Source organism: Tachypleus tridentatus, unplaced genomic scaffold (genome assembly GCF_004210375.1).
Source record: "Tachypleus tridentatus isolate NWPU-2018 unplaced genomic scaffold, ASM421037v1 Hic_cluster_2, whole genome shotgun sequence".
Lineage (NCBI taxonomy): Eukaryota > Metazoa > Arthropoda > Merostomata > Xiphosura > Limulidae > Tachypleus > Tachypleus tridentatus.
The window spans coordinates 26070286-26080509 of NW_027467782.1; positions in this window are offsets into that span (position 1 = coordinate 26070286).

The window sequence follows — 10224 nt, forward strand, 5'->3', positions numbered from 1 at the left end:
TGCATAGCACCTGTGATAAAACATGAGAGAGGCAGTGTGATGGTTTGGAGTGTTGTTCTGCAGAGATGACAGGAAATTTCTGCAAAATAGGTGGAATAATGGACCACTAAATAATGATCCATCATGGCAGACCAAGTGGTTTGCAAATTATTTGTAACGAGTTCTACTTCCAAGAGAATAATGCCCCCAAACACTCATCCAACATATGCAGAAATTACTTAGCTGAGAAATAAGCCACTGGAGTTATTCAAAATAATACAATAGTTCCCTGAGAGCCCCCATCTAAAATTAAATGAGCATATTTGGGATTTCACAGATCAAAAACTTGAAAAATCAAAAGCTACTTCCAATGAAACTATACGGAAGTGTATCAGAGACATTTTGACTAAACTCCCAAAGGACACTGTGATTAAACATCTTGTACCAAAACCTGAAAGACTTTCTATAGTTATTAAAGTAAAAGGAGACACAACAAATATTCACTGTTTGTTGAACTCTCGCTAAATTTTTCTTGCACTAAATGTGAATAATAATAAAATATCGATATTTTACCTGTGATTTACCTTCAGATGTTCTTTGAAAGCTGCCTGAAATCTGATTTTTGACTTTGTCCTTACACTTTTGCACAGTACTGTAGGATGGGCCTAAATGTAACTAAACATACTGGTACTGCTTTTTGGTATATGTTATCAAGATAATAGGTTCAAAGTAAACCAAAATATCTGAGTAAATTAACAGTAATTTATATCATATCTTTAATAAGAGTTCAGAGGCAATGTGGCGTTTATTTACGTCCACTTCTGGACACCTGTCTAGAAAGTCTTGAAAACCTATAGATAGGTTATCTTTATTTTCATTGTTTGGTTTCCCATTTGTTAATATTAAATCAAGTACCTGAAAAAGGAGTGTGACTTGATAACAATACAAAATAATTCTGATAATAAAAATATACATGTATATATAATGAAAACAATTATATATATCAGAAATTATAACCAATACTGTTAATGACACTAGCATTACAGAGATAGAATATACCTTACTCACAAAACACAAAAATACTATCTGTGTCATGCACTATTACTGACTCATGTCACTTGACACCCATGACATCGGAATGTACAAATCTTTGGATAATACTCCCTAATACTGTCTAAATATCTCCACAAAATATAACTTTACAGTAGCAGAACACCCTGAGTGAATTAACTAACATGTAACTATTTATTTATGGGGGTTTAACAAGATGGTAGTGATACTGTAGCAGAAAACAATAAATAACTATTTGTAATTGTATATAGTCTTGTTAAATATTCAGTGTTGCTGTCATCATTCCACTGTTCATTATTACCTTCATTACATCTACATGTTTGAATTATGTGAACATTCTTGTTTTTGTCTTTATTATATATATTACCTGTGGTTGGTGAAGACATTCTGGACAAAGCAGACAATTGTATTTTAAAATTCAAAAATGTAGCTTTTAAGAATTTTGGTTTTGTGAAACAATGATAATTTTTACTATTAAACTTTACGAGAGAAATATCTGTGTTTAACTAAAGCGAAGCATTAATACACCCAAGTTATTAAAAGATCTTGAAATTATTGGTGAAAGACTAAGTTTATCCACTGGAAGTCTCTCTGAGATTTATTAAATCACATTTTTATATTATTGTTGCACCAAAGTATTTAACTTTCCATCCAATTTCATGGACTTGTAACTTTTAAAACTTAAACAATTCACAAAAGAGAAAAATGCAAGATACCCAAACAAGGAGAAAATTGAACTTCAATCAACTCTTATTCCTTGGCTGTAAGTACTGGTTACCTACACTTACCATGTCAGAATTTTTCTGACGAAATACCAAGAAACCAGATGTAAACCTCTGGTCCGTACTTTTTCCTTTTTATTAATTCTGGAACCAACCAATGCCAAGTGTCAACCAGGCAATAAAGTTATCATGCAAAAGAAAAAGAAAACAGAAATAACTTGTAAATAACTACTAGTAAGCCTTACAAAATTAACTCTAATTTAGATGCCAATATTGTAATCTGATTCCCAACATTTATACAAGAATACACTGGATTGTATTTTGTGTAAGAGACTGAAAACTTAATATTTATTGTATTACACACTAAACAATGTTTACAGTTTTGTAAATAATGCTACATTTGAGAGTACTGTATAAACTGCAAATAATTTAACAAACTCAACCTTTCTTGAATAAAATAATTTCAACAACCATGTACATATAAAGAAGTTGAAACAAGCATAATAAAACTAAAGAGTGCTGGTTGGAGATAACATACTGGTAGAAACTTAGAACAGAAATGTATAAAGTTATTTCAAAGTTATTTATATGTGGAATGAATTGAAAAAGTCATTATGTCAGAACCAAATGTGGCTGCAACCTCCCACAATAAAACTGTCACGTATTACTTACAACTACAATTTAAACAAAGCAAACCTGTGAGAGTGATACATAAAAAATATTCTTAAACTTGTAAAATTGCTTTAAACTGACCATTTAATTAAATAAAGACAATATGTTAGCACACACTTTATAACAGGTAAGTTTAAAAATAAAAAAAATTAATTAAAATGTAACATTAATAAGACTAACCCAAAGCTCATCACCAACAAGATAGCTAACCAAATAGTTGACGATGGTTTGGATGTTTACTTTTGTCCACCACTATAAGTTCGGTGACGCTAAGCTCTTTTCTTGGTTACTGGTTTTCATTGATCTCTTTAATTGCAACTTAAAACCCAGTAGCAGTTACTATGGCTGTGTAGATAGTTCCTGAACCACTGAAACAATAAAAGTATCATTAGAATTTGTAATGTGCTACAACATGAACATATTACCACATGCTACTTATAAAATTATTGTACCTTTTAAAAAGTAATGGATTAACACATGTTTCTAGTCTTATCTTTTTGTAAGGTGATAAAATTGTATACTTTCCTTGTATGTTTATTATACAACAGTTAGAAAATTGTGCACAATTACTTTTTAATTATGTGAATTTCACTCTAAAATACTGATAAAAAATAAATGGTGCATTATATTCACACAAGTAAGCACCGTTCCTCCAAGTTATATTAATAACCTTTTAGAAGTGTGTGTAGCTGTAACATTTGCAATGTCCTAATAATATGATGTTAGTTTTGAATATGTAATACAACAGTTCTGCTTAGATTATATGCAGAAATTAATCTATTTCAGTAAATGTATGGTTTTAATCCTTACAATATTAATAACACTGGATTATTTTGATCTCTAAACCTTGTAACCATTACTGTGATCACACTTTCAAAGTTCCTTGGAAATAATATTTCTACACTGTTATTTTACTCTTCATAATTTGTCAAATCTCCCCTTTGAATCAAAATGTACAATTATCTAGTTACACATTTTTAACACTTACTGAGTTATGCAACTACTTTGCTTGGACTGAAATAATTACAACTGAATACAAACCTTTATTGATGTAAGCTGTTTTTGGGTGAATCAAATTACCAACTTGTAACACTACATTTTTTTTCTTTCCTTGGCAGGCCATAAAAGCATTAGATGTTTTTAATATTCACAATTACTAAATTTTATAATTTGAATAATATTTTCAATACTTCAAGAATACCATTCTACAGACTGATTAACCTGCATATTTATTTTTAATCTACGTCACATATTCTATAAAATTGTTGTGTTATTTATAATTTTCTGTACTAAAAATTAACTTCCAATAAGTACTTATCTCCCTTTACACAGGCCTAGAATAACCAGACAGTTAAGACCCTCAACTTGTAATTTGATGATTGCTAGTTCCAATCCCCATCACACCAAACATGCTCACCTTTTCAGCTGTAGGGGCCTTCTAATGTTACGGTCAATCCTAATATTCACTGGTAGAGAAGTAGCCCAAGAGTTGGCAGTGGATGATGATGACTAGCTGTCTTCCCTCCAGTCTCACACTGCTAAATTAGGGATGACTAGTGGAGATTGACCTCATGTAGCTTTCATAAAATTAAAAAACAAACAAACAATCCTTTTACATCAATAGATATTCTTATTCAATGCTGCCATATTTTTGTAAACCTTGTTTTCAAGCATGTCACGAGTTTCTGCCTCCTCTTGATTGCAAATTATTCATTAAAATTATCATGTAACAAACCTCCATCAGTAATAGTGCAAGGTACTCTCATTATGCTTATGACTTCATCTGTTCAATTCTAACAGATATCACTGAGTTCTCTTAGAATTTGGAAGCATCAGGTTTTAATGAAGAGGTAAGATGGGAAGTGTGAAATTTGGTAAGAACCTTCCAGAAATACAATTACAGTTTGGAAGAATTACAACTTCCAATACAGTACATTATGTCATATCAACAGATAGCGAGAATCTTACATTGAATAGGTGGAAGAAACAGTTTGAGGGAAGGAAAGAAGCATCTTCCAAAACCATCCAGAGGACATGAGAAAGTCAAATTTGGAGAACATTTCACCCATATAAGAAAGATGTGGTACTTATGGGAAAACTGGAATGTAATAAGGGCTATCAATCTTCATTAGAAGAAAAGTGAGGGCATAAAACACAGTAGAGAGTCTGAAGGAACAACAACACCTGAAACAGTGCAATGGATGACCACAAAGACCTATTTTCAAATGCAGACCATAATGATTCACTCAATACAAGGTATGGTAGGGATAAAGAGCTATTCTATTCCACCTGAACCATATATGTTTTGGTTTAGGATTATGGCTACTTTGATAATACTTTTACAGTCGACTAGATGCCCCCATTAGTTCTGTCAAGGCAATATAAAATAAACTTAAAACAGATTTATCACAGATCCATGGTATGAAAAATCAACTTTGGAAGTATTGATGTGATTAATTATTGTAGTTTACAAAAATAGAGGCATTCATGTAATCCACACCCTGCATACTGACAGACTTGATGATTTATTGAGATGAAAGATTAGTGTGAGAAAATATTACATTATTAAGAACATGGAGTTTACTAAACACAAGTTATAACTTTTTGATAATCTATAATTATTTCACATGTTTACCACTGAGCAAAATAAAACTGACAAGTGGAATGAAAATTAAAATATGCACTGCAAACTCAACACATACCTAGATAAAAATGCAGCACTTCATAGATCTCAATTCTTTCAAAACAGAAACTAATTACATGATTTGTGTTCTCCTTGTAGCTGGCCAATCAACTTAGATGGCAATAATCCAGAACAACATATTATTTTTGTGTCATTATTAATACAAATTCACACTCAAGTTGATACCGGGTGAACTATCCCATGAAGCAGCAGGTACCATCCATCATGACTCATGTTAGGTACAGCAACACCTAGAAGTCAACTAGCACATGCCCTATAAAGAAGTTCTGAGCTTGAATCATAAACATAACTCAGAATTTTATGTTTCATATTTATCAAGCTGAGGTACCTGTCCTTTATTTGTACATGAACTTAAAATCTGGAGGTGGAAGATATGATAAATGAAAAAATCCTGATTTTCATACAATTCATTTACTAGACTGTATAATGGTCATTATGACCCTGTACAAAGAGGTAGTATCAATTGTAATGTCAGTAGGGGTGCATTCTGTTACCTGCTTTCAACACCCAGTTCATCACATCTTTCTACAGTGTTTTAAATGATTATTTAATAGAAAACCAATGGCTACAGAAGTGTCTTACAGACAGGTCAAAGTAAGAAATTACAACTCAAACAACAGCTTTTCATACCAGCCTTATGGTGGCTGTTGAAATAGAAACTTCATCTCAGTTTATGCATTATTGTAACAAAGGCAGTCATCTTTGTTCATTTAATTCCTCCAAAGAAAGCCCATCACAGTCTCTGAGATGTATATATTAAATGTTTGTCTACTTTCTCCCAAACTATATGCATGCATATTAGAGAAAATTGTACAAACGTCTTACATTTTAGTTTAATAACAAGACACCATCTACAAATATATTTAATGTTAACTTAATCAAAGTGTTCAATAACAGCAATAAAGGGGGTGGAGGAGTTATGAACCCTCCACTAACATGACCCCTTCCAAATTATCTTCACATTTACCCTCATAAAAAAGGATAGTCATCTATTGAAAGCACTGCTGTTTTTGCTCCTTTGAAAAACATTTCACACAGTTTGGTTAAGACTGGTCCAGTGAACCTGGAATAGTTAGATAATGGAACAAGAGACAGACACAAATTTTTGTGTTTTGTATATATACACATAATATAGCAATGAGGTATATGGTATCTGTATACCACCTAATTCTCCCTTCAACAAATCAAGACAGGATTTAGAAAGTTATTTTCCTTCTTTCTCAGACAACATGTGAAGAGAGAAAAGAGTATTGTTTTTTACCTGCTCTGGATCCCTCAGACCCATGGTGTCCAACATGGTCACCACTTGCCACATGCCAAAACAGCTATTGACCTGTGGTGAACTGGTACTTTACTTCTACCACCTATTTTTTGGTATAATTAATTTTATTAATAAATAATTGAAAACATTACTTTGTATTTTTTACCCATCTGTAAAAACACAGTTAATATTTTTGCCACAAAGTAAAAATTTTAACACATTTTAAACAGTTTTGGTGACCATGAAAATGCAGTTTTTCCAAATGGTGAAAATGTAAACACATTTTAAACAGTTTGGGTGACTATGAAATACAGTTGAACACTGGTGTATTAGACCTAAAAGCCACCCACTCCTACAGCTTTTTGAAGAACCACAATTACTCCAATGTTCTGATTTCATTTCAGTTAAAAACTCACTTTTAAATAGTGTATATAATAATTTAAATTTGTGTGTTGGACTAAGGATTCTTTTACAGTGAATGTTTGCCACTTTTTGGAGATAAATTCAAAAATAAATGAACAGCATGCATTCCACTTATTCTAAAATATGTTCAAAACAAGTGAAACATGACAAATTCTTCACAATACATGTATCACAACTGGATCTAAATACTGTATAGTTCTCTTCTTGAGAAAAATAGTTTGGCTTGTCAACTGCATTTTAAACCAATTGAATTTGGCCAAAATGGATTTTTGTGAAGAAGAGAGGTATTCTTACATTGAGGCATTCTAGAAATCTCTGTAGCCTTAATATCAATTACACAACTTTCAATAACCTTCTGCTTTCAACTTTCTTACTGTGAAACAAAACAGTCATGAAATATTAACTCACAAAATAAATTACCACCACCTACATTAAACAGTGTATTCTATCTTATAACACTGAACTTATATTTTCTAGTCACTACACTACTTATCATTGGTTGAAAACACTTAAAGTTTGTTGTAATGTAGTTTTTGAAGAGGAGGAAAAGAGAAAGTGGACTAGTTTGAACAATTCTTGAATTTCAAAAGATAACTTAATTTTAGTGAAATACTTGATCAAAAACTTTGAATTTTTTGTATACAAAAAACCAGTAATATTTACAGAAAGCTAGTCAGATTTTGTGAAGATACACATATCATTTTAAATTATAGTGTTGAAACTGATGGTTATGAACAAAGTCACACAGAGTGAGTCTGTAATGAAAGGGTTCATTTGTTTTGTTCCTATCCCCCTCTTATATGACATTTTAAGAAGAGAACTGTAGTTCCTCTATCCAGTAAGTATTTATTGCATTGGCTATTGAACCTCACCCTTCCAAGAAGCCAACAGTTGTTAACTACTATTCACAGCAGTGGATATACTAATTAGACTCCTTACTGAAAACCTGTATGCATCTGTTGGATGCACTTTGTTTCACTGTTACTTTGTGTTGTATCTTACCATTTGTACTTGAATGAAAAGGAAAAGAAAGAGACTAAGATATTTGGTGTAGACCGAAGACAGTTTTGAGACAGCAGAGTTGTTTTATAGTACCTATAAAAAACAAAACAACAACATCCCATACCACTTTAAGCTTTGATGTTATGCTTATAATGCTAACAAACATCTCACCAGGGTCCCAACAACATAAGAACTGGTAACTACAATTTTCTCTCCACATTTAAAATCTAAGTGATTTTCACCCAATCATATAAAGCATTTTGAATTGTATGTAATTATCATAACACAATAACAGTTTCAAACAAATGTGTTCTTTCATTTTATACTTAAAATAATTACTAAAAATACTCTAGTTCTTATCTCACAATAATGCACAGAGTCTTGTAGAATGAAATTTCAGTCATCACAAGACATTTGATAGTTGGTTTTTAATGGGAGCTCAATAACACAAACAATGGAAGTGGATGGTTGAACTAAAGTACCTGCCTTTCACCTCTTATGCTTCAAAAGTGCTCTTTTTCCCCATTATAAAACACTGTCCATAATTAGACCTTGCCTGCTGTGAGCTTGGAAATACAAATGTCAGCTTTAAAAATAATTGGCACATATACAAATATTAAATGTTGATATACAAAAAATTGCTGTTCAATTTTACATTTTAAAAGGGTTTGCAAGATTGACTGAAAGGAATAAGAGATCTACATCGATCAACCCATATGGAGTAGAGGAAATCCACAGCCTTCTGTAACCACTCCCTCATAAATGGTTTTGCATCAGATTGCTTAAAAAGTAAGTCCCCATTTTGTTGATCCACTGCCTATATAATGTCCTCCATATGTTACTGTAGGAGCTTCACTATGTATGTTTAGCTCACTTCAAGAAATTTAATGATGAAAAAAAAAAGGAAATGGACAAACGTGTACTTGCTGTGGAGTGACTGACACCTCTACCCCCATAGTTTCACCTGTTTATTGGTACTTTTCCTTCTGGTGGACAGATTCTTCCTTCACAGGTTTCTTCACATTAATCTTGTTCAGCCTCACTGACATGATGACAAGGAGCTGGAAAGTTTAACTTGAAGGCCATTCACACAGTCAAAAAGGCTTAAAATCTTATAGTTATGTAAAGAAGAAAAATACAGTTTTGTTCACACTAAATCTTGTTCTGAACACAAAATCTCAATTTAGACCCAATTTATTTTTAACATTTTACTAATTCCTGGACAATCAAGATTCAAGTCACCTAAAATTTGCATAGTTTTTCTTTTTCAGTTAAATATAAAATTATAATAAAGTTAACTGTTTAACAAGTTTTACTGCTATTCATTTAATGTTCCTATAAAAAAATTACCTTTGAGAAAAAACAGAATAGTATTAAGTATAAATCTTTACAAAGTTCTTCAATGGAAAAACTTGAAGTAGGCACTTCTTCACCCACAGCAAGCAATATGTAGACTGCTTATTCCTGTAATTTTTAGAAAATGACAGCACTTTGCATAATCTGATGTATCCTGAGGCTTTTTCCCTTAGCCACTTATATCACATTATCAGCCACCTTACTGTGACTAACTGTCACTATGTTCACTGCTAACACTTGTTACATATATAGACAACTTATGCATTATCTATTAACAATTGGCTGATTCTCAATTACTTAACAACATTTTGTCAAAGTACTTGTACAAGGTGCTTCCCATGGAGTTTTTGTTTTTTGCTGTTTTGATGAGGAAGATTGATTTTGTTGCTCACAATAACAAAGTATTTCTACTTAATGTTTTGCTCAGTTAGACAGCAACTGACGTGCTCCAGTGTGCCCCAACACTCTACCCTTGGCACATATTTATTTGGGCCCATTATCAATTACAAACAGATATGATGCTTGCCTATTACATGTTGCCTCATAGGTATTACTCTGTTCATTACTAGGAGAAGAGCATACCTGTTCTAGAAACAGTTCTATACCCCACATGTGTGCCTTCTTTTTATCATATGTTACACATTCTTTTAAGGCAGTTGCTATCTGCTCAATGACAGTATTCATACTGTCACACCTTTACTAACCTCTCCACCTTTGCAGTATGGAATTCTGTCTTTGGGTGAGTGGAAGTAGTACTTATTCAGAAACTAACATTTTCTTACATTGAAAATGTATTTTCAATATGTACTTTACCTCCTCTTACCCATTTCCAATCTGTCCTTTCAACTGATATGCTGGTTTTTTATTTGTATTTGCCAATTCTCAAAAGGATTGTGCTAGAATAGTTAATCAGGTTTACAAGTCCCATAGTAGTGATTCATAAATTGGACTGTTTTGTTTTTGTATTTATGTAAAATAATTTAACAAATTAAACTTTGTAAATATAACACATCATAAATATACTATGGTGTTTT